The sequence below is a fragment of the Pyrgilauda ruficollis genome, unplaced genomic scaffold (assembly GCF_017590135.1).
Source record: "Pyrgilauda ruficollis isolate IOZ18807 unplaced genomic scaffold, ASM1759013v1 scaffold29, whole genome shotgun sequence".
Taxonomy (NCBI): Eukaryota; Metazoa; Chordata; class Aves; order Passeriformes; family Passeridae; genus Pyrgilauda; species Pyrgilauda ruficollis.
Window position 1 is genome coordinate 1,456,155 of NW_024524266.1, and position 26,139 is coordinate 1,482,293.

A 26,139-nucleotide genomic window follows, 5' to 3' on the forward strand; every position below is an offset into this window, starting at 1 on the left:
TATGCTTAGAAGCAGCCATGAGTGGCTGTCCAGTTCTTGCAGATCAGCATCAAGAAATATAATGTTATTTCATTTATTTCCCCCCACATTTTCAAAACTCTGTAGCTCGATGCTGAGCAGTATCTTATGTATCTTTTTGACACATGCAATAGATATCGTATCACAGAAGTGCAGCTGCTTGGATTCTTTAGAGACATGGACTAAGTCCTAGGTCACAATGCAGCACATCCTTCTATGCATGCTCCAAATGGTTGCTGTATTTTGAAATATTTATTGGTGGACATAAAGGAAGATGTAGGTATCATGTTCAAATTCATGAGCCAAACTCCTACTTTCTCCTCTTCTATGGCTACCTATTCTGGAGGAACAAAAAATTTGCTAGCAGTCAACCTCTGTGATTTAGAAGTCACTCCCAGCTTAAGTAAATGTCTTCAGTTACATCTCTCCTGCCTGACCACAACCACGTTGGCCTGGGCCACAAATATATGGATCACAAAATATGCACTGCTCTGAAGAAATCCTTGGATGGACTTCAACAGGCAGGCAAACTCAGATTATATTCCATGCAAGTGCCTGCACAGAATGCAGCAGCCACAGTCAGTCTTGTTCAGAAACCTGAACAGCAGAGATGCTGTGCATGCTGTGGTGTGACTTTTACAAATGTAACTTAATGATTAAGAATGTTGTGAAGACCAGCCTGCAGCCCACTGGAGCTTAGGGTTTTGAGCCCCTGAAAATGACCCAGCAGCCTAGTAAGTAACCTGGGAAAGGAGGAAGGGATTTCTCACCACTATTTCTGAACCTGACTTGGCCCACAGTGAATAATTAATGCAGTCAGAAGAAAAAAAAGAGAAGGACTAAGTCTAGTGGCTACAGGAAACCTGAATCCCTCATTCAGGGCATTTCACATGCACTCGTCCTCACATGAAACCTCAAGGCAACCCGGCTGCAGGGTACAGAGTCAGGTTCTCTGTCACTTGCTCTCCTCTTGGCTAAAGCAAATGGTGCCTTCATTTTCTGCCTCCTTCAGAGCTTGAGCCCACCATCTCTTGAAAGGGAAGTGAAAGTGATATAAACAAGGCTCCAAAACAGGATGGGTGCTCTGAACTGCTGTGCTGTTTCATAAAGAGACAGTGATGCTGCTATTCCTGCCTCTAGGGCTAACTTAAGGAGCTAAAACAGAGAGGGGACCAAAGCTGCCATGAGGCTCTAAGCAATCCTCTACTCAACACCTGAGGTTTTTTGGTCACATTTCTCCGGTATCCATTTCCACCTTCACACTGCCTGAAAACAAAGCTCTGGGATTGGGATACCTCCCTGGCAGTCAAATGAATAAAAGGTATGGAGCAGGCACCAAGCATTACCTAAGTCCTGCTTTGGTCATATTTGTACAGCAGACTCTTAATCTTACAACACACAGAAATACTAAGTTCCCAAAACAAATTTTTATGTTTGTCATGAGAAGGTTCATGTCTGTATCTTAAGTACTTTGATATACTAAAACACTTTTGTTTCAGCTTTATATTTATTTCTCATGTTTAATTAAAGAGGTAGGGTTTTCATACTGATCACAGCAGTCCACCAAACTGAAACCATGCCCTGACCTAGGTTAGGTGTTTTATTCAGGAAATTATTTAATGGATGTAGCAGAGTTCTGTGTCATGTTATGAATTCTGATTTATGTTTAAGCTATTGTTTAGAGGAAATATTAAATCAAGACAAATTTATAAACTCCAGCAGTTTGCTCAGGTTGGTCTATTTTTTAGTTAAATAAAACTCACTATTTCCATGGTGTTTATTTCTTATTAAGCTATTTGCAGATGAAATGTGTATCTTTTTCTCAGTATCCTTCATTTAATGGCGTTTTCCCCACAGTTCCTTTCCTGAAATTGAGAATAGTTCTATTAATTTGTCTGGATGCTGTGCAGATGTATGGCCTGTGTGACCATATTCCTCTGGAGAATGTGGGTATACTTTAAGGAGAACTGTGCTATGTAGTGCTGCCATTGGTAACAATAAATATTGAACTTTTAGAATCTGTTTTTGTTGGTGCTGTAAACAACAGCATATCCCAGCCTAAGAGTAACAGACAGATACAGTAATTTGATCATGTGGGTTTTTAGTTTCTCCTACTGAGAAAAAAAAATGAGAACAATAAGTTTATTTCTTTAATTAGCATAGTGACTCTAAATTTGGTAAACTGTTGTCAAGAAGAAAATAGAAAATGAATCAGAACTATGTTAAGATATTTGTGCCCTTGTAAGAAAAAAATGAAGGAGGCTGCTAATGCTTATTTCAAATGGAAGTTCAAGGTCCATTGTTTGTGTACTATCCACCATCCAATATTTCCATTTGCATGCTGTAACAATACCAGCAGCTAATATGGGGACACAATTGTTTTCTTCCACAATTTTAGGAAGCTTTTTGTTTTGGTTTTTTTTTTTTTTTTTCCATTATTTTCTCATTTTGTATCCTTTTATGCACACAGATTCTGCAGATAATGAAAAGAAAAATCTGGAAGATTCTCCAAAGGTAGGGAACATAATGGGAAAGCATTTGAGACCAGCAGTAATATAACGCTTCTTGATTATACTTGGGCTTTCTTTATTACCTAATTTCCACCTCTTCACTTTTTAACTGCTAGTGGAATGACTCTGGGAACTTTTAGTCACATGCAGCATTTTCTACTATCTTCCACTATTACAAATATCTAGAATATTTTTAATTTTTTGAAGATCACTGCATTGTTGTTTGATCTTACTTTATTGGGGATTACAGTCTAAAACAGTATGGTTTACAAGCTTGTTAATGTTCAAAAATAAGTCTGTTAAGGATTCTTGGAGAATTTTTCTAAAAACAATTATACCCATGGGCCCACAATTGAGATGAAGGGAAATCAAATGGACATGTATCAGTCAATAATTAGAATGCAAGAAGCCTGAAAGTTTCAAATTTAGCAGTGGACAATGTACCTTGAAGTCCTCAACTATTTATGTCCTGAGGAAAACAGATTTCTGGGAACATATACTAATGGTGACAACCCAGTGTGGCTGTTTTGATCTGAGCAGGAGCCTTTTTGGTCAGTGGAGAGAACAGGCAGATCTAGGACATGATTCATCACGCCCTTATACTGGCATTTAAACTGATTGACTGCATCTCTCCCAGAAAGCTCCTACTGCTTTCTCTCAACCACAAAGGTGGGTGGAGGTGACTAGCTTCTACAAGAGATCCACCCCCTGTAGAAAGTGTAAGGATGGGGAGATGAATCTCCTGACTAGCTCAGTATGCAGTTAAATGAAGACAAGTAAGTGTGCCTGCACCAGAATGGTATTCTAGGATTTGTGTAATCAAGCTGGAAGAACTGGCCCTCAAGTATGAATGTGTCTGCTGAGAAGCCTTTCAGTTCCAAGTCATTCTCATGTTTTGGATGATATATTATCCCATTAATCTCTAAGAAGTCCAGAGTTTAGGCAGAATCTAGAAATGGGATTTATAAGATCTAATTTAAGATTCATGCAATATAGGCACAACATCTGGCTGGCTGCTGTTTTAGATCACCCAGAGACTCTCATCAGATCTATTTCAGACACCAGAGCTAAATCTCATCATAGAAGGGTAAGGAGATTAGAGATGTAGAATAAGGTAACTGGTTGAGACATGTCTACAGAGCAGATGTCCAGCTTCACATGAGATGAATCCTGTGCTAAGTGTCCACCCTTTGATGGGAACACTGAGTGTGAAGAATATTATTTAAGAGCAGACATATGTGAACACAAAATGAGCTACACCATTGCACTGGTGTGCAAGCTTTCTGTGCATAAGGTGAGGTGCTGCTTAATTAGAATTAGATTGGAGAATCAAGAGTAAAGTATGGTAATTCTGTCCAGAAATGTGTAACATTAATGTTCCCAATGAGACCCACAGGATCAAAACGCAGCCCTTGGAGGCAAGGCTGTCTCATTCCCACAACTGTAATGGTAATGCCATATTAGAGAAAATATTGCCTAGGTAATAGTGTCAGAAAAAATAACTTTTGAGTGTAAAAAATGGGACCAATGAGGGAAAAGAAATTAAGAGCAGGTTGTTTATTTGGGAGGAGTATAGGCAGGGAAATGGTGATGCAACGGGGATAAAAACTTGGAAAATAAAAAAAAAAAAGATCAAGAGGGCATCAAATTAAATGAAGAATGAAAGTAGTGAGAATGTACTAAGAGCAAGGGCAGGGACATCGGCAGGCAGCAGTGATGTTGACTTGTGAGCACAAGCCCACTGGGAGCCCCCACGGGGAGAGACCACAGGTGTCTTGACCAGGCATGTATGTCCCTGTGGGAAGGTGGGTAAGAAGAGATAAACTTGTAAGGAAGGACAGGCTTACTCCTGAATACCAACTTCAAGAGCAAAGGCAGTAGAATTACAACTTAATAGCCTTTTTGTGTAATTTATCAGATTTTTTTACAGTCATTTTGTACAAATAATAATAACAAGAAGACATAGAATTGTAATTCACTGTTTCTTGCAGTGATGTAGTTGTGAATTATTACTAATAACAACAGTGATATGTTACTTTGCTAAATAAAGAAATACTTGGTTCTTAGAGGTGTTTTCTTTAATCAGCAAATCTTTAGTTACATCTAACACTGCTCAGGTTCACACTGTTCAAAGCTAAGCATCTCCAGAGCTGGCTTACCCAGCCACTGTGCTAGCATGAATATATTCATCATGTTCAAGGAACACGAACACTGCTCAAACAAAAGCAAGAGAAAACATGTAAGTAAGTGCCACCTATGTTTGTAAAGCTTGCATATTTGCCTAGTGTAAATACTTCTTATTTTTATGTATAGCAAGCATACAATGTGGGTGCCCCAACACAAAAATTTTTCTGCCCTCTTGCTTTCTCATCATTTTTTTTTTGTCTCCAAACAATATTATTTCTGTATTTACACATCCAGCCAAAAATAGACAACTTAAATACAGTTTCTTTCAGCCAAGCTCTTAAAAAACAAGAAATATAGATGCACTTTTCTTTAAACTTTTCCACACACCAATGATTTATTTGATGCTAATCTTGGCCACATTTGGGTAGCTGTCATTTCTGCGTGCCCATTCAAGTACCTCCACTTCAAGGGCTGGTACTCTAACAAAGAACAAAAGCAACCAGAGACAGACCTCAAAGTACAGTTCTGTGAGTACAGAAAGACCAGGAAATATAAGCCATTTCCTTACATACAGCTCAAAAAATAATTACGGAAATTATAATGAAAATATTGCAACTTGGAATCAAAGACTCCATACACCGACATCTTCTTTGATAACGTTTTGCACGTTGTAGTTGTGCATTAACCTCTGTGCTGACAAGCCCCATTCTCTTAACCCAAATTTCACCAAGGCGTGTTTTAGAAGTTTTAGGAGCTTGCTGAAGCACAGAACTAGGGCTGGGGGTGCTGACAGTGCATGCCTCTGCAGTGGGGCAATGAGCAGCACACTGGAGCAGCACATTCAGATGCTTCAAGTGAGGCTTCAGCCTGGAAGTCCCGAGGGAATTCCTGGCATGCCTGAGAGTCAGCCTCTGTGTCAGTGCCAGGGAGACCAGACCAGGCCACACCTCCAGTCCGAACCTCTGCTTTCACATTTGACCTTCAGCTGTTGATACGGACATTAATTTCAAATTCGGTTTATACAGTCCTGACTTCGAAACATTATTTTTTTGCTTCCTTCAAAAGAAAGAAGAAAAAAATAAAGTAGGAGTATGACAGAGTACTCCTGCTGCTGATCATCACCAGATAGAGAAGAACTTCATCAGATTCAAATGTGACAGCACAGTTGTCTTTGCTCAAACCAAACATTTTACTTCTTTAAGAGCTGGAAACATTTGTTGCCTGCTACCAAACTTGTTTCTCTAGAAATATGTATAAACAATCACTCAAAATAAGTATTGAGAATGCTGTCAGCGGAGAAGGCCTGGATTGCCCAGGAACAGGCTTGGTCTCTCCTCAGAGCTACAATGTCAAAGATGCAATCAGCCATCTGAAACCTACTGCTAACAGTTCCTCTAGTGCATGGGACAGTAAGACCACTGTGAAGACCTTAATTGTCCAGGGAAAGGGAGAGATAACTGGCACAGAGAGGAAGGAAAAGATGTGGGTGTGGATCCTCTCTCCAACTGTTCTGAGAATTATTTCACTAAGAACTAATTCTTTCTTTCATATTTGAATGAGAGCCAGAACCTTCTCCAGACTGGATGCATGGCAACTAGAATAATTTTTAGTGTGTGACCTCAAAATCTTGAGGTCACGCAGTAAAATGAATGTTTACACTTCCCACCAAAAGTAGGGGGAGCCATGTATTTACATATCCTTCAATGAAAAAACTCTGGAGGAGGCAACTGGTCCCAGGAAGAACACAGATACTTCCCACCAGCTGTATGAAGAGAGCTGGTCTCCTAATTACTGCCTGGTCTCCTAACTAAACTACTGCCTATGGAGTCTTCCCAATGCAATGTGAAGAGCTGTACTTGTGGTAATCAATTATTTATTATAAACTGGTGTGAAGCTTCACATGCCCTCTGCCTCTCATGCAGTGTATCAAGAAAACTGGGAAGCAGGTTGCCAAGAAAGCAAGCAGCTTGCTTTAGCTCTTGAATCCTGATGGGCATGGGAATGTCAACAAAGAAGTACCCAAAAGCACTACTGCTCCCAGGGACTGAGATGCCTTTGCTTGTTGTCTGGGGTGAGGAAAGGAAGGACACGAATTTTAAGTCTCCAATGCTGAGAAGACCCCAACAGACAGAAACTTGCCTCCTCAAGGGTGTATCATCAAGTATGTTGGAACCAGAGATGGGAAATATGAATTCTGTATCTCTCAGAAAGGAAGCTATAAAAGACTTTCCTCTTATGGACTTGCTTGTGACTCTTGATTATATGAACCTCCTGGCATGCAGCCTTGATTTGAAGGCTGCATAGTTTCATTTCAAAGTGAAACTTCACAGCTCCACAAGTTCACTTTATTTGAGGTACTATTTACTGTCCCCCTTTACATTATAAAGTTCTCTTGTTGCCATCTGGAGACACTGCCTTGGAACAATGGCAGAAGCCAGATATGATACAGTGTGAACTTATCCATCACATTTCCATAATACCATTTCTAATTTTGTGGCTTTCATCCAAACACATATTTACCCAGAAAACCAGATGAAATCCAGAAAGTGCAGCTGTGATATAGTAGGCATTAAAGAAAAAAAAAAAAAAAAAAGAAAAAGGTCTTTAAGAGGCCAGGCAAAGAGAAATGCTTAAAAGCTGCCTACATATAAAGCACAGATATTTGAATAACTCTCCAGTGTTCTTGTCTAGTTGTCCAACATGAGTTTGTTTACAAACAGCACACTTTGAAGCAAGCAGCGTATGTTGTGACTCAGTTTTCTGTCAAGAAGTCTGAGAATGGAAGCCTCATCAAGGTAATGAAGTTGAATTCAGCATATTTTTCCTTCTTTTTCGTCACAAGGTGATTATACGTTATGCTACAAAAGAGGAATGTAAGATAGAAGAACCCAGTTAAAACACTTTAAAATGCTAAAAAATTTTTAAAAGTCACTTCTATAGAAAAATATAGCACTCCTGCTTATTTTTGAAGATTCTGTAATGCCATGGGAAAGGGAATCCTAAAAGGCTGCCCCAGGTCTCTGCATGAAAGTGCTCAGCTTTCAGGAGCTAATGAAGGAGGGATAAGATGCAAAAGGCTTTTTCTGGAACAAAACTGCATCCAGAAAAAGAAGAAAAACATAATCTGGCACTTGTCTATTTGAACCTGCCTAAAGAAATTACAAACTTTGCCTTAGTCATCAACTAAGGCTTGAATATATGGTAGCAGGAGGCAGGTGATACTGTAGGAAAATGAAGCTCTTTGAAGAGTGCGCGACGGTTAAAAATGTCTCTTACATCTCACAAAGGGACTGATATTAAGCAGCCATAAAGTGATACCTACAGCCCACAATGTTTGCAAAAACAGAATAAAAGTGTTGCTCTGTTTTACCAAGGCCAGAATTGGGTTTGCCTGCAGAAAAAAAATACCCCACAGGTATGAACCTAGTAAGATTTTGAAGATGGAAATGTATTAATAAAGCTAAGCAAAGATACCTACATTAATTATTACTATTAGTTAATGCAAGCCCATTGGCCTCCTTGATTATAATGAGAACTCAGACACCTCCTGAATATGTAGATGCCTAAATTTAGGTGACTTCATGTCACCTCGCTCTTTGTTCAAATAGGATTTTTTAGCTAAATCTGAGAGAAAGGTAAAGGATGCAGCAGTAGCTAGAGTAAAATCTGTATTGATAAGTTAAAATTTGGCATCCTGTTAAACTTGATCCCGTCTTTGTAAAGCCATACTTTTAGAGATGCTATTATCTTTTCTTATGAGACAGCAGACTCTCATCTAACATTCAATATGACATTCCTCATCTAAAAGGATGGTGGTCTTAAGCTAAGAGTGCTGGGACATCTTAACATGAGTCCTTGTTCTCAATACCCCACCCCTAGAAATTAAATGCATCTCCACAAAAGCTACTTAAGTCATTTCAAATACAGTATTACAGAAGTCAGAAGTGTTTTCTAGTTATCAGCAATGAAAAAAGTCCTTTGACTTAATTCTGTGATTTTATTGTGACTTGCCAAAGTAGACGTAATCACTTGTTAGGGACACTGAAAAGCACAGATTGTTTCTCTTTTAATTTTGAATTTTTATTCTAATATTTTATTTATGCAAACCACTGTGCATTTTGTATTTGATCTGCCCAAGGCTTATGCAAGGTGCAAGCTAGTGGACAGTGTTATTTTGATATGTGCAGTTACACTGGAATATTTTCCATAAAGGAATGAAGTCAAAGACACTATCAACCCTTAATCTGAATTTAGCTTTTGTGCAATATCTTATATTACTAGAATAAAACCTCCTTTCCCATCCCTAAGAACAGAAAGACATTTGTTCACATACTAGTAGCATAATAATGAAACACAGCATTCACTCATTAAAGTAGCAATTTCTATATTTAACTACTTCTGGTTTCCGAAGTCTAGTCATTTTCAGTTTTGGAAAGACATCCAAATAATGATATCATTTGCTTGAAACAATAGAAAGTCTGGATACTAGTCTATATATGGAGATTTTTTTTTAGTCTATTTATAAACCACGCCAGTTATTTGACCTGTCTAGTTTACTCACCTACGTAAATTGGCAGACTCAGGAAACTTAAGAACATATTATTCTTTTTGACTGGTAAACCTTAAAGGTTGCTAATCATACTTCAGATAGGCAACCAGTATTTCTGAGAAATACTCATCTGTGCCTATTACACTAAGAACAAACCAGCCAGCCAATGTAAGAAAGATTTTTTTACTTTTGAACCAGCAGCAGTGCAATTGCATTAGCTCTGCTCGTGGGGAGGGGACTGACAGAAACCAGCTGTACAGTTGTTTGCATGGCTGCAGCATCTGTACTTTCTTCAGTGCAGTGCAATAGTGCCAGGGCTTTCCAAAATGTGAGCATAACCACTGGGATTTTTTCCTGTTTCATGTCTTCTGTAATTACTTAAAAACGTTTGATTGTGTCTGAACTGCTTTTATCAATTGAATTTGTTAACTTTGTTTTCCCCTGATAACTGTTTACAGACGTTGTTCTGTTTACAGTCATGGTTCAGACATGGTTCAGACATGCTGATCTGGTTCTGAAGTGAATACTTAAGAGATTCTGGGAGTTCTTTTTTCACTTGGGAGGGATGAAGTTGGCAATGGTTTTCAATGGCCTTTTAAAATCTTCTTGTGCCTGCAGAATCAGATATAATAAAGAATGAAAGCTGAATTTAAATTCTTCCTGCAGAATTATATAAATTGCAATTAGAAATATCTACCATGAAGTGGAATTACGGAACTATCCCTGACAGCATGATTTGGAAGGAATGGATTTGCACAGGTTTATCAGTGATGGCACAGATTGGCTGACACTGCATTTATCATACATGCTGATGGGTAAGTCCACTCCAGTTTAACATTTACAGCCCTGGCTCAATTTTCAGGGTTGGCTGTTAGACAAATGACTGTAGTGGAAATATTAAATGTGGAAATTTGCTATGCAATTTTTCAGAACTGCTTCTTGGGACTGGACTGGTATTTCCTTAAAAGTAAGAAGAATGGGCAAGAGATTTGCAAACTGGAAAAAGAACTGCATTTGATGATGGAAGTGTTTACTGCTAACTGCTTGGTCAGATGCTTCACCCACCATTTCCTTTCTATTTCAGTCAAGAAAAAGCCCATGAGAACTAGCTTTCTTATTGACCCATTTTACTTTCCACTTTTTATTGCGAAACTTAACCTCCTCCCTGAGCTTTACTGCCTCTGCTCCAAGGTGATCAGTGCTGCCCCTGGTAAAAGCCTTGGGTACAGGTTTAGCAAATAAAGAAGCCACAGAAGAGGATATGACATATCAGGACTATATGCAGACATCTGTGAAAGTTTTTCTATTTGCAGTCAGGTTAAGGAAGGTAATCTAACAGAAGAATGCATTCAGAAAGACCAATGTGCCTCTTGTGGATATAAAAACTGGTAGTCAACTATCACTGATAATCTCTTTTCTCATCTATTTACTTTTGAGTAGCAAAATATCTTAAAACATTTGCTCAGAAAACTCACATGATATCTCCCTTTCTTCTGTCAAACTCTTTTAGTTATGTTCCTAGTTAGGGGTCAAAATCTATATCTCAATATAATGTGTTTGTATCTGTATATCACAAAATCAGAAATCTGGAATGGCTGAATTGTTACTCTGCATCATAAAAAAATAAATGACAGCTTATTCTTTGGATATTTCTTCATCCTGCGTATCTGTTTCCACATTATTTTAATGGGAATAGTGGGAAGGTTTGTTTGTTTTATTGGTTTTGTTTGGTTTTTGTTTTTTTGAAGGGGGGAACAGGGGAGGTTTCACTTCCTTCAAAATATCCCCTTGACTATACAAGAACATTACCACAGCTATACTGTGAAATATTGGCTCAGGATATGGTAATATGGAAATTACATTTATTTACTCAATGAAAAAAAGGGTTCATCTTTCCCATATTACCACTCACTTGTGACTTAAAGCATGCTCTGGTTCAGTTTGGCAGCTGAGCTGATTTCTGCAATGTTGCAGAACTGGGTCAAATGCACTTTCCCAGAGTTTGATGAGTCACTGGTTCAGCATGGTCTAGGACCCAGATCTTCCTGCCTTCCGGTGCACTTCCCTAACCAAGAGACAAACACTGTCTGCATTGCTGCAATAAGCCTTGTCGCTCAGCCTCCACACCAAAAATCCTCTTATCACAGTACAAACAACTAGCATACTGAGATTATAAACAACCAAATATCGAGATTTAAGCTGACTTAAGGGATGTCATTTGGCTTCTCTTTCACATCCTTTTTCAAGACATGCATGCTATTTTGCAAACAGATCTACAAAACTCAGAAATGCTCATGTCTTGGCAGTAAAGAGTACAAAATAGACAAGAAAAAAGTAACACATTTATAGCTTACTGAATGCAGTGATATCATCTTGACTCATGATATGAGCTTGATTCTTAGAAGAGGTGGAACAAATCCCAGAGTGTTCATCAAGTTCAAAGGTCTTAGAAATGGTAATTGATGCTTTATACAGAACATGTTTCTGTATGGGGTGTACGCACCACCTAACCCAGGAAGAATAGCCTTGAGTTTGAAATCCAGAGGCAACCAGAAGACTGGATGTATGTATACAGCTTTGCTATAAGCAGCTTTCTGTGAAACTCCTCATAGGTGATGCCAGCTCAACATAATGGATTTAAAAAAAAATCTTTATCACCAATGGTGTGGAAATAACCTGGGGCTGCAATGTTCATGTTCAACAGAACAACAACAACAACAATGAATCCAAGCTCTGTGTCCTTGCTTGCCTCCTTGAAACTTCATAGATTGTATCTCATGCCTCTGTCCATAACAGATCTTCACATTAAAGACCAGTAATGAGACTGCTGGTCTCTTGAGTAGGTACCGTCTTATTATGGCACTGGTCTGGCCTCTCTACTGAAACAAAAAAACCCAGTGACTTTCCTCTGACATCAGATGCAAGACCCTGCTAAACTTCAAAGCAAGAAGAGGAAAACAGTTCTCCCCATGCAGATTGAGGAATCAAGCCTCTAGTGAATCATTACTATACGTACGGCTCAACCACCATGAAGACTGTTCTCCAGGGACCCTTTGCTGTACCACAAAAACCACAGCTTCATTTTCAGGCATCAGAAGGTAAAGAAAAATCACATATTTGTCTTGTCTTTCTTTTCTGTGATCATGGAAAAGTCAATATCTACACTATATTTTGTGACCAGAATAGATCTCAAATGCATTAAGCTTCTAGAAGGACTCTACCACCTATCCCCTCCTGGAAGAATCAATCTCTCACCATTTACATTTATAAACTCAATGCTTCACCTGCTGAAAGCCTGGTAAAACAGTTTCATTGCTACCTCTTCACTAGATCCTTCCTTCTGTTCTATTTTTCCAATGTCTAAGAAATTATTCCAGTTGATTTTTGAAAGACAGGTCTTCTTCATGAAATGGCAACAGTAGTGACACATGCTGGATCAGTAATGAGGTTCTGAGTCTGGTCACACTTTGTCAGCAACATCTGTTGTTCACAGAGATGAATCTCACCAAGCACTTGAGGGGCTAAGTTCTGTTTGGTACCTGCAAGTTGCATAACTAGAACTTCATTTCTCCATCTAACAAGCTGAGCAATAGTCCACAGAAAATTCCCATTCTCTGTTTATACTACTTAATTTGTAGTCTCTTCCCTTTTGTATCTTGAAAGGTAAGGAGAGTTTTTCTCTAGTCATCAGATCCTGGGATCTGTTTTACTGAATTGGAAAGCTGATAAAACCAGTCTTGGGGGCATTTACTCCAAACCCTCCAAACCTCATCCACTCTATTTCCTTAGTGTGTACTTACGCACATACAAGTGTAAATAATTTTTCAGCTGTGAAATATAATAGCTTTTCTTCTGGTTTCTTGTCTTTACTCTTCTGTTTTTCCTGATGAATTGGGTTCCACTCAGCCAAAAGCTTCTCAGGAGATCCCAGATAAGTTGCTAACTTGGTTTCAGTTTTATTGATGCTGCTCAAGTACAATCTTTTAGCAGAGTTGAACCATTTCTCTACAGTTCTCAGGGTGTTACACCATTCACACAACGTCCACTAACAAACATTTATTCTGCCATTCTGACAATTGAAGCATAATATAATATTTCAGTTTCCCTAGACTTTTGTGACTGCTGCCCATTACCTTCCTTAAGCATTCACATGCTCTTTCCTTCCCTCTGTACAACACTTAGGTCACCAGATCATTTGGTTAACTCCCTAAAGTAGGCTACAGTCACACTAACATTACATCTTATTTCGTGGCATTAGTGATTCCTGCTGCCCACTGCTACACAGAACACTGGCTTTAGTATCTTAGGAGACTGCTTGTTCCTGTTGGTGCTCCTGTGCTTCTTTATTACACACAAGCCAGATTTTGAGTCTAGGTCACCACTGATGCAGCAAGGCAAGATACTAAAAATACGGGCATGACAAAAGGGTCTTTGAAGATCTTAATATGGTAGTAATTAAGACCCTGTATGGATTTCTCTTCTCCTATTTACGAGAAAGATAAAGGGTATCTATAGTAACACATTTCTCAGAAATTCTTGTGACATTTCAATGCCTTGCTTTTTCTTATTCATCCCCAAAAAATCTCCCACTGCAAATAGCCAGTTGGCCTCAACTCTGTTGTGCCACTAAATCCAACTGTATCCCTTAATCATGGAAACCCAGCCTCTTCTTGCTTACTGAAGAACTTCCTTACCATCATAAAGTGTGATGTTCTTGCCTGTGAATTCCTGCAACAATGTGAATTAAGATCCCAAGGCAAGTAAGTTTTTTCTGCTTCTGCTGTTTTATTTTATTATATTTAGGTAAGTAAGAAAACATGATTTCTTGTGTTTTCCTCATTAAGCCACATCAATAATACAAAAATCATGTAAAAAGCTACTCTTAAAATCTCACAATAACAAACCCCTCAACCTCCACACGAATATACTTCTTTAACTCTTACAGTCCCAAAGCCCAGTATGCTTTTCTTTGTAAAAAACCACAACAAATGTAACTATTAGACTGTGGTAACAGTCTAACTCTCCAGTCATCTCTTTCTAGCAACAAGGGACCTAGATGAAACATGACTGAAGACAACAGTTTATGCTAAACGCTTAAAGAGGATACATTACACAAACAATTATTTGTTTTTGTATTTTGACTAAGCATACAAGTTATTAGCCACCACCGTTCCATATATCTTTTTTTAACTATTCTATTCTTTCAGGAAGAGAGCAGTGTACACAGAGACACAGCATACTTTGATGTGTCTATTTTTCTGGTAATAGGTGGCATAGCTGGCAAAAGTGAGGTTAACTTCTCACTTCCCCCACTCCTCACCACCCCCCATCCTAGGAACACAGTAGGAAAAACGGAATTGTTCTTCTGAATTGCACATCCGTCAGCCTCCTCCTGGGAAGAGACAGCTATTTCTTATCTTGGCTGTTTTACATCACTGAAATGTGAAGGCAGAATTTGAAGGAAGGAAGTCATAGAAAAGAGAGACCTCCAGGTTTCAGAGCACTGGAGGGAACTACCAGAAAAAGGGTGGGATGGTTGGTGGTGGTGGGGTTGAGAATGCTGTAGGTAATGAAGAGCTACAGAACCTCCCATTTTAAAGAAAATATTTTTGATCTGCTATCCTTTACCCTTTTGAAAAGACATTTAAAGAAATACCTTTACATTATTCCAGTCTGCCAACTTCTTATCCTCTGAGATTCTAAAGGAAAGATGGCTCTCTCTAATGTTATTCATGCCTCAAATATAGACAGAAAAACATCCTTTTTGCGCTATTCTGGGACACATTGCCCCTGAAAGTAGGGATTTACAGCTAAATCTAGTATAAACAATGTCATTTGGTAATCAAGAAATGGCAGCAGGGTTAATTTAGTCTTCCTTCGGGACCATAAATGAACACATGGATTCACTGAAAAGACACAAAGAAATGTTAATCATCTCATTTAGAAGAAGATCTGTTTAAAGGACACAGACTTGAAATGCATTGGGGCAAATTTCAAAAGATCAGGAGTTAAAGATAAGCATCCAAAATGCAGAGTACTTATCTGAAACTTATTGAGACTATTTGATGCTCTGTGAAACAGTACCAGAAATCCTGTACTGGCAGGCCATCTGCAGTAATTTCATAACTTGCTTTCAGGCTAGAAACTCGATCTGTTTGGTGGTAATTCCTCACCCCTAGATCTTGTGTAAAGCTGAGAGCATAGCATAAGAACTCAAAACCCAGTAACTTTAGAATCTCCTATCATGGAAATGCTAACCAGGCATGTCAGAACTCAAAACTGCTCATGCAACAACAGGAGCTGGGACAAAATCAATCACTTTCTCCAAAGAAAGCAGATTATCTGAAAAGCAGCTCTTTCTCAAGGACTTCTATGGACAAGAAATCTTCTCCATAGCCTAGAAGAGAAACATCATCTCTTAGCATATGCTAGTGATGAAAGGGAACAATGGACAAGCTTTATCAGGTTTAATTGAACATTTATTTCCTAGCATTTTGGACCTTTCTGTTAAAACCCATTAAGTTAAAGAGTGTAGAAAATGGTATGCCAAAACATATTTGCAAAGAATTGGGTAGGTAGGTTTTTAATAGCTCATTACAATTCTTCTAGAATTGGTAGGCTGGAAGTTCAATATAGTGCCTATAAGGGTAGGTATCCTGGGGTAAATAATGGTCCCGATAAATTGTTCTTGTCCCAAGAAGTGGAAAACATGTGTCTATGTGAGGAAAAAGATTCCTAGGAGATTATTTCTTCTTTTCTTTTATTCCCCTAGGAAAGAAAAAAACCCACTTAGTTCGGTCAGTCCGTTCTGCGTGGCTGGGGCTCTGCGTGGATCCCCGCACCGCTGCACCTTCTGTAAAGCGCCAGAAGCGCGGCGGGGCTGCGAGCCGGGGAAGGGAGCGGGCAGGAAGGGGCGGCGGGCGCAGCAGGCACCGCTCCCGCACCACCACCACCACCAGCACCAGCAGCAGCACTAGCAGCAGCACCAGCAGCAGTAGCAGCAGCAGCAGCAGCAGCAGCAGCAGCAGCAGCAGCAGGATGGTGGCAGGGGCCGCGGTGCAGCCCGGCACGGCCGGACAGGCGCGGGGAGCCGGGGCGGAGCAGCTCCGGCCGCTCGCCCTGCGAGGCTTGGGCTCCCCGCTCCTCTGGGCTGGGAACGGGAAGCGACCACAGCCCCCACCCCTGTTCCTGGAGGTCGATATGACGCTGCGAACACGCTCTGTGATGGCAGCTTTGCCTCCTGCTGTGGAATGCTTAGGTTTTCCAAAATGACGTATGATTAATTGGGAGGTGGAAAGAACAGGGAAGTGTAAAGATTTATTTATTTTGTTTGATTCATTGTTCCTGAGGAGGGAAGTACTGCTCAATAAGAGAGCGTAATTTAGATTGCCAGATTTCTGGGTGGAGGCTCAAACTGGTGCAGTTTGTTTGGTTCTGCAGGATGGGCTGTTTTTCTTTTGTAAGCAAAGCTAAAATTGATTCTGACCTATACTGCTTCTTGCCAGAGAGGCTTCCCTCACGTTGAATTCCCTGTTGGGTTAGACATCTGTCTTCCTGAATGATCTCAGCTCAAAGATAATACAGACCTCTAAAGAGTCAATGCATACAAGTAGGTATCAAATCCAGAAGCACAGCTATCTTGTACACAGTGGATGTGTTGAAGTGTCATTTATCACCTGGACAGCTCAGCCAGGAAAGGCTGCTATTGCAATCACCCTGTCACATCACTGCTGCCAGTGATGCCTCTATGCAAGAAATACAAACCAGGAACAGCACAGGCTTTATCTTTCTAGCTTTATGTATAATAGAGGCTTTTGCCAGCAAAATGCGTATATGTGATCCACTGATGGCTGGACTGCAGACCTGGCTGAAGTAAGGATGCTACTTTGACAGTTTTCAAAAAACTGGGCAAAGACTGCTTGACTTGCCACAGGAGTTGAAGAGAGCATAAGCCAAACTGTTACTGATCCCCACAAACCAATGCATCTCACCCCATGTCTCCAGCCTATACCCACCCTTCATTAAAGCATCCTCCTTGCCCATATTTCTACAACAGCTCCCAAAGCATTAATTAGTACTAATTTGTAGTGTTGAAACTGTGTTAGTATGTCAGTCACTTTGTTTCACTCTAAAGAAACTCTATTTCCATAGCACAGCCCCTGCAGCATGTGTTTTGTGGCATGATTCGATCCCAAAGCTCAGGACAAATACAAACATCCTTTGTACGTGCCTGCTGCAAGGCAGATGTCCACCCCACCTAAATATCCCTTGCTGCAAACTGAGGAACTGGTCAAGATCAGTACTACCAAACACTTCTATTTTTCTGGCTTTTAATAGGTCATTACAATTCTTCTAGTAATTTGTAAGCTGAAAGTTCAATATAGTGCCTATAAGTGCATTTATATGCTTTCTGCTTTCATATTTTTCGAATCCTTGGACTCAAAAAATTTAAAAATTAATTGTTTGAGGTAGGAGACAGCAACAACAATAATCAAAACATATATAAGCAAAGCTGGGAAAGTTTACTTAACCTGATGTTAATTTCTGATTTTTTTGTATACAAACAAAACTGTAAACTTCGGTTTTTCCCAGCTTTGACTGTGCTTTAGATCTATACAGTCAGAAAAATTTATATGACTGCAACATACTTTCTATGTAAATATGAAGTGTGGAAATCTTCAATATGAAAATGATAGATCACTTGAGTTACTAATCTCTTCTTTCTGAGTAGGAAAAATTTGTTTTTAAGATACTTTTCCATTAAATTTATTAAATATCTTTGAAATGTGGCTTCTTTTCTTTTAGATTAGAAGTTGCCCACACCTTCAGGAAAATAGTAGTGGTGGAAAGGTCAAGCAACTTTCTTATCCATGCCTCCTTACAGACTCAAGGCGCCTGTACTGAGACTTCTCTGCCTCAGGGAGCTTGCCCAGCTCTGCTTTGCTGGGGAGATCTGATAAGGCTGCAGGTTGGACTGACGAGGCTGCAGGCAATGAAGACCAGCAAGGTCGTTCCAGCTGTCTCCCAAGCATGGCTGTAGCACAGTCTGTGCATCAGATCGACTGCCAAAAGTGGAGAAGCATCAGTGGAATATCAAAAGCAGTTTTGGTATCACTTTGCTATCTGATCTCATCGAGGTTACAGACTTTCTGTGGAGGGCTTGTGTTTTGTTTCATTAAAATCCTTTTCTGCACTGAAATTTTTTCTCCTGGCATGAAATGTCTTTCTTTGGAACATGGTGATACCTACTGCATGAGGAAAACAAGAGGTCCCACAAGCATGTGGAGAAAGTTCTTGGCTAGCAATGCAGAAAAGAAAAACATTCTTCACTTACTCACTCATTTGCAAAAGAGAGAATATTCCTGAGAACTCCCAAGCCTGTGTTATCTTTGTGACTGATCCTTGGTGAACAGCCGGCAGCAAAATGAACTTTCCAGAGTGGCTGAATATCAAATAATTGTGGGTTGCCTGGACTAGAGAACAGCACCATTACCACTTATCTTGTTATGACAAAATGAGTTAGCATATTTATCATTCTTTACTTGATAAATGTAAACACTAGGGGTATGTAGGGACATAACATCATTTTCTTCCATTTCTCAAAAATAGCAAAGCTAAAGGTCTTCTCTGTAAGTGCAATGTATTCAAAAATTAGGGAAAAAAAAAGATTGGAGAAAGGTTTCTGGGACTTGGTTTTGTAATTTAGTAATGGGAAGAATGGTTCCTTCCATTCTTCCTGTTTTTTTGCCTCTCTAACTTGGCGGGTAGATAGAAAGCAATTTAAGAAACAGGGAGTTGAATTACATCCAAGTAAGAAAAAAACAAAAAGAGGAGCTATTGAACTGAAAGAAATTGAACTTTAGTGTTGAATTATTATTACATAGGGGTGTTCCCAGACTTTCTTGATGATGACAACAACGCTTGCCTTTACTGATGGGTGTATCTATTCCTTGAATTTACAGATGAGCTTGAATTCATGAATTCAAAGCTGTGCAATCACTTCTTTCATCTTCCTGTTATACACACTCACTCCCCTAATGCCCTAGCTCCAGCCTCCTTAGTCAGAGCTGCAGGTATCCTACAGGCTTCTTTGCAGTGCACCCATGCTAGCAGGCAGCAACAGAAACGGGTGCTTCTGATTTTCCTACGTGCACAGGGAGACTTGGGTGAGCTGAGCTGGAAGCTGCTGTCTCTGGCTTGTCCCCGTGCACCACTTTCCAGCAGTGTGCCATAGGGCTGTTTTATAAAATATGGCCTGAGAATCACATGAGAACCTGAAGTAAAAAAGAAAATGGACTGAAAAACAACAGTTGCAAACATTTGGCTCCTTGATGCAGCCCAAGTCGGGAAGTAGAGGCCAGAGGAGCCTGTCCACAGACTGAGCTTTGGTATTACACATCTGGAGTTCTGTCACTTGTGTCAGCCCATGAAGGGAAAAGATTCATTGGTGTTATTCCTGACTCTTGTGTGTGGAAAGACCATAACAATAAAGCAGGTCATTTTGAGTATTCAATTGCTATAAGCAGCATAAAAATGAGGTATCTGTAACAGCAAGACTAAGCTGGAGAAAAAAATGTGTTGACTTGCAGGAAACAGGATTAGTAAACCTAAAATCTCAAGGAGCACATTAAAAAAAATCATTTTACAGCTACTCTGAATCTTCTGACTGCACTAAAAATAGTCACAAACTAACTTCTGTGCTGCTGCCTTTTCTTAAGCAGAAGTATGCAAACTAGCTTTAAACTTATCTCTTATCTCTATGCTTGTTGTAATTGGAATTTTCCAAAGGAATTTGTCTAGCGGTTGTTTTTAACTGATGTTCATTAAAAGCATGATGAAGCCCCATCACGGAAAATAAGTAACAGTGCTGTGACACTAGGAACCCAGTTGTCATCGTTAGTGATGAGAAAAATGATAACTGTCTGCCCTGGTCAGCAGTGTTTTGGTGGTCTCAGTAAAATCTAAGATTGAGGATAATAAATTGGACCAAATTATGTGAACATGAGTATTCCATCATATTCCTTCAAACTATAAAAAGCCTTGATAAGTAATTCAGCTTGATAAGTTATTCAGCTGTCTACAGTATCAGATTTTAGAAGCACTTGCTGTGTATCTGGAAAATACAATATCTGGGAAAAGGAATTGCCTCTCATCAACTAAGAGTGAAAGGCTGGAGTCCTTAGACCTTTAAGATGAAAAGCTTTCATCCTACAGAGAAGGAAATGGTTTAATGGTGAACATGGTAATAGAGCTCAGCTGGCAGTAGGACTTGATGATCTTAAAAGGTTTTTTCCTACTTTAACAATTCTAAGATTTTTCTTACTTAAACTACTAAAGGTAGTCACAGAGAACACAGTCAGTCTGGGAGAAAGATGAAATTGAGTTCTTGGCACATTTCATGCTACCCGTGCAGCTGGTTTCTTCCAGGCTGAGAAAGGAAAATGCCTGAAGAAAGGGGGAGGAAATTCTACAGGAAATTTGGTAAAGATTTCCTTTTCTTGTTTTTCTCATGAAAGAAGGTGAGCTAAACTCATAAGGATAAAAAATAAATGCTCCATGAAGCCTCATACAAATCAACGTCTTGTCAAAAAAGCCTGCTCTTCTGCATGTAACACTTACAAGTTCTAATGGAACAACGTAATATAATTAGTTCCATCCAATCTGCACAACTCCATCACTGATGTACTGCTTTTGCAATACCAGAAGCAAAATTGAGCATGACTGAACTCTTTTCCTGCAATGTCATGTTGCTGTACAAATAGCAACTGGCTTCAGGCTACAACATCACGCTGCCCTTTGAGTCCAGGTTAGTCTGTGCAGGGTGGCTGCACTCTTGGGCCTCTTTGGAGAGGCAATGAAAGGACACTGTGGGTGGTAGAGAAAATAGAAAGTAGGAGCAAGAAGTGGAAATCTATTATATGCCCACAAAGCTAAAAGGGAAAGAATAAACAAAGCACTATTATTCCTTCTGTTGCTGCTTTTTTATAATTCATTTTCTCACTGTTTTTTTTTTTTTTTATATACTGGATTTCTTTCATCTTCCTGTCTCCTGATCTTTCTTTACCAAAAACCCACTGTGTTGAGATGCACTCAAGCTTAAAAATTATTAAAAGAACCACACTGTATTTATCCTCCCAAGTGTTCCTTTGTGCAGAGGCACTTCCCTGCTGATTGGGGTGCTGAGCCAGGTAGCAAACACACAGTGCACTTCACTTCAGCAAGCATGCTCCCTCCTACACTTGACCCTGGATCCCTGCGGAGTGCAGAGCAGGGGTGTCATATCTCTTAGGGAACCCCTATGTTCCTGTCCCCTGGCATCAGGCAAAGCTTCCTCAGCAGAGGCTGTGGCAGATGCTGATCACTGCTAGCAGCAGTCTTCTCCCGTGGGCTCACCCCAAGGATGGATTTGAGAAGGCAGAAGTCGCCTCTTGCTATGGACATGTGGTTGCGATGAAACACAGCTAAGCTGTGCCCGGCAGGGTCATGACAAACAACAGCCTCAGAGCCATGAATAAGTGCCTGGGGATAATGCTCAGAGGCAAAGCTTTGAGCCCATGTCACCATGCACAAGCCAGCAGTGTTTTCTAAATGACAGGAGGCTATGGACATCTGCAAGATGAGGCGTGCTGCAGAAACATCTCAGAAGGGTCTGTTTGACACCCATTGCTGACTGTGCAACCAGGGAAGAGACAGAGCCATCTCCAGAGGAGAAACAGGTCCTGCTGTGCCTGTCTAGACACCCATCCACCATGCAACAGGCTCAGCTGTGCCTGGCAGGTACTACTCCCCCAAGGCCAGCCTAGACCTGCTGCAGAGCCTGTCCAGCTAAGGCAGGGTGAAGGGAAGCCAAGCCCTTCTGAAACCCAACTTCTCTGAAGCATGTCACATTGCACATTTACTCTCCTCAATACTTGGACCATTATGAAGGAGAAAAGCTTGCATTAATGAGTTTATCAAGTCAACAATTTATATCAACAAGTAGGCAAGAAGATTTTCAGGTATAGAGTTTATTATTTCCTGACAATGTGGAGAAATTCTTGGATTAGCAGCTAGCAAAATGAGTGATAGATGTGTGGCATGCATTCAGAAGCATGAAAAGAAATGCAAGGAGGTAGAAATGCATGCCTGATAAAGTCTCAATTTACTTGAGAAGATGCATTTTACTGTCTTAAGTGTGAAATAACTTTCTAAAATTGAGATTCCAGAAGATCCTATTATTATTTCATCATTGCTGAATTTATAGTACTTCAGGGAAGGCTTCTGTTTCTTAGGATACCTCCCAGAAGAACCTGGCATTGGAATGCTTGACTCAGTAAATGCTTAACTTTGGTAGTATAACCTTCTTTCCAGCAAAACTGTAACTTCTGGTTATTTTTGCAAAAGAAGACATTTGGAGTTATCTATCTTCACAGTATTTTTTAATTTGCTCAAAAACCCCTAATTTCTTTTTGTAAAAGGAGAATTTTAAAGTAAATTTTATGAGTCTTTAGGATATAATTAAAGAAATTCACAGAAGGGATTATTTTTCCATGTAGGATGAATGACATATGTTAGGGCAAACTTCCAGTTTGATTAATCCACCAACTTTGTCCAAGGCAAGATAACCCTTGAGAAAATACGTTCTCTATACAAAAAATAGGACCTGAGCCAAAAGGTGGACACTTTTGAATAGGTTTTTAATAGCCAGTAAAGCCAAAACTGCCTTTACTGTGTGCTTCCTCATGAGTTCAGACAAAGGTGTGTGCTTCAATATATGCTGAAATAACTATTTTCAAAGATGAGAATACTAAGTTGCCTGATATTCTTATCAGACAGAGACCATCAAACAAACTCTTGAACTGGAAAATTTTAAACTCAAAAGAGGAAACAGCCCTAAAAGCACTTGTATCCAGGGATGAACTTTACAATATAATACTCGCCAGTGAACGGTAACCACAATTTCATCCTTTCAGGCCAAGAACAGCTGCAATTTCTAAGTACACCGTGAGTGTTTCTTTGCATTATTTCATCCCTAACACCTCAGTTAGGTAACATACAATCTCCTCTTTCTATTCATCCTTTATAGACTTAATTAAAAAGTCTGACTGGGGAGAATTGTTTGTAAACAATTGTAAACAATTCTCTTGTCAGTGGAATGACCTTTTTTTCCTAGGTATCAAGTGTCACAGCTTGTTTCTCTCTTCACCCTGTGAAGCCTGTATTAGGAAACAACAAAGTAAACAATAGAAAGAAAAGAAAAAAGCCACCAAGCTCCAGACCAGCTGAACTTAAAGGACTTAACATAATCTCTAAGCTAATTGAAACAGTGTGGTAGCCTTTCTGATAAGTCTTGTATAATATTACAGGTTTCCTGGAATACAATGCACTATGTCCCAAAACTGCCCAGAATTTCAAATGAATCCACATCCATATAAAGAAAGGATGCTGCATTATGGACCAATCCTAATTTGTATCAGTAGCCCTTAAGAGACCTACATTCAACCTTTTAATAATGTCAGAATTTTAAAGAAAATGCAATAAAAATAATCTGCATTTGTGATGTTACTTTTAATGATGCCCTGTGCTGGATGGGAAGACCTGTTGCTACCCGTGTAGAATGCAAGTATACAAGAGTCTCTGTATGACCCCAAAAAGGGGAAAACCCACTTTTACTTGTGAACGGGGATTAAATTCCCATTCTCCACCACTGCAAATTTGACAATGATCATCACAGCTAGCTGAAATGTACTTAGGTTTAAGAATTGGGGTTTTGCCACTCTGCAGAGTGAAATTGCATTGACTGATGAAGTTTTAAGCTCACAAATGTCAAGTCTCGATGCCCACAGGAATATTGCATTGGCTCTACTCCACATGCCAAGTAAGACAATAAAGTTAACATCAGGGTAATATCACATTTGTGGAAATAGGCCAAGTGACAAATGATACACACCTGAATTTCCTCCTTTCCTTTCACAGAAGAATTATTACTAAATACATAAGAGACCTAAGTGAAAATAAGTAGGATTGTTGGTCAAATAATCAACAATCTTAAGAGAAAGAAAAAGCAGAGCATTAACTGGAATTCATTACACTGTAAGAAGTAGGCACACCAATCTCAAGTTACTATTTTCAGCCTAGTAATGCATAATAGGACAAGAGGGCAAAGGTAGAAATTAAAGAAAAACAAATTCCAGCCGTCAGGAATCATTTTTCACATGAGAATCATAAATGTTGGAACACTCTATCAAGTAAGGTTAATGAGGCTAACAGCTAGCAGCCAAGGAACATCAAATTAGATGGCATCATGGGTGGATGACAAAAAAAAAGGAAACAATTTTGCAATTATCCCGAAGGCAAAAATGCTTCTGATGCTCTTTGCCTGCCAACATACACAAAGGGCCACACTTTCCTTTCAGTTATATCTGCAAAATCCAATAACCATCCGTAGGGGAATTGCACAGCATCAGTGACAGGATAACCTGGTCTGTGGGTTTTATGGAAGGTATGCAAGAAATGACAAAGGAAATATTATTTTTCCTTAATTGGCTATGACTTAAAAACAATATTAATTTATATATATATATAGTACCTATATAATGACATAATGAAACTACTAAACTTGTAACATTGAGCTCTTTCATCCACCTTGCAAAGGTAAAACAAAAGCTCAGAGACTGATTTTAAAGCTAGATCAATGTGGTTAAATCAATCTGTGTTTATTTTAAGAGTAATCAACTACTGGGAAAATTTAGTAGGGGCTATGGTAGGCTCTTTGGCACTTAAAACACAAGAAATACAGACGGGATGCTTCTCCAAAACTAGCGCTGTAATTCAAACATGAATTAAACTCAGGAAATTCTCACAGCCTACCTCATAAATATCAGTCTTGCTTTATATATTCCATGTATTTCTTTACACCAAAATGCCACATTAATCAAGTTTTCTTTATCAAACTGAGCCTGTGCTTTCAGCTGATGATAGGCAAGGACTGCAGATGAGAGATGAAAGACTTACAGCTAGTGCTGTAGGTCTCACACAAGTGTAATGTAGGAGGGGTGTCATAGGACACTCTCTGCTTGCATAACTTTACTCCAGACATAACTTCATTGGCTGGTAACAAATGTAGGTGACCAGTCTGGTGACGTATTCTGACTCACTTTTCCAGGACCCTATTTTCAACTTCTGGTTCTTAGAAATTAAACCTTGAACCTCCCTAAAGGAGGGAATATGTTTATCAGCACAGACAGAAAGATAGGACATACATAGGACATACAGCTACAAAACCAGGAAAACCAAAAGATGTACGTGATGTTAAGTCACTCATTATTACCTGAGGGAGGCTTGAAAAGTAGAATTTCAATAACGATTAACATGAAACCTCACTGTCAGCACACACTGGAAGAATTTCTATTAATTGTTACCCTGAAAACTAAATCCAGTCAATTCTATTGTGTTCTGTTGCATCCTGCAGCAACTAACAGAAAAGGTCAAATGCTTAGAGCCTGACCCAAAGTGTGCTTAAACCCATTGATTTAAAGAGGGTTTCTAGAAACATGTTGCACTTTAAAACCTGACTGAGAACTTTAGACAATTTGATAGCACACACAAAAATTGGAATTTTCTGTTGAAGACATCATGCTGTTCTGCTTAAAAGCTGGTGGCACGAAATGGCTCTCGTAACACTGTAGTTAATTATTAAAAAACTGTGGAGCCGGGGAAGTATTGTGTTTTTCAGCTTTAATTATTTAGACTTAAAGCAACTGGTCACATGTCCTTTTAACTAGACAGAATTCATGCAACTATATACTGAGATCCTACACCACTAATTCTTTACAAATCATGCTCAATATACTGTTTGGAAATATGACCTTTTGGGACATGTTTAATGCAGCACAGCAATATAGCAGAGAGATTTAAAAAATGAGTTTCAAGTGAGCCACCTTGGGTTCTGTGTGT

General features: G+C 39.4%; 1 protein-coding gene and 1 long non-coding RNA gene across 4 annotated transcripts in view; one reads left to right on the forward strand and one right to left on the reverse strand.

Annotated features, from left to right (window-relative positions):
• The window catches only part of COL4A2 (collagen type IV alpha 2 chain), a 139,887-nt gene that overhangs the window by 99,650 nt on the left and 14,098 nt on the right, over positions 1 to 26,139 (reverse strand). The gene's annotated exons all lie outside the window — the stretch shown is intronic.
• LOC121356173 lies at positions 9,317 to 10,787 on the forward strand. Its single transcript, XR_005955518.1, has 3 exons — positions 9,317 to 9,372; positions 9,871 to 10,019; positions 10,135 to 10,787. It is a non-coding gene; the product is annotated as an uncharacterized LOC121356173 (long non-coding RNA).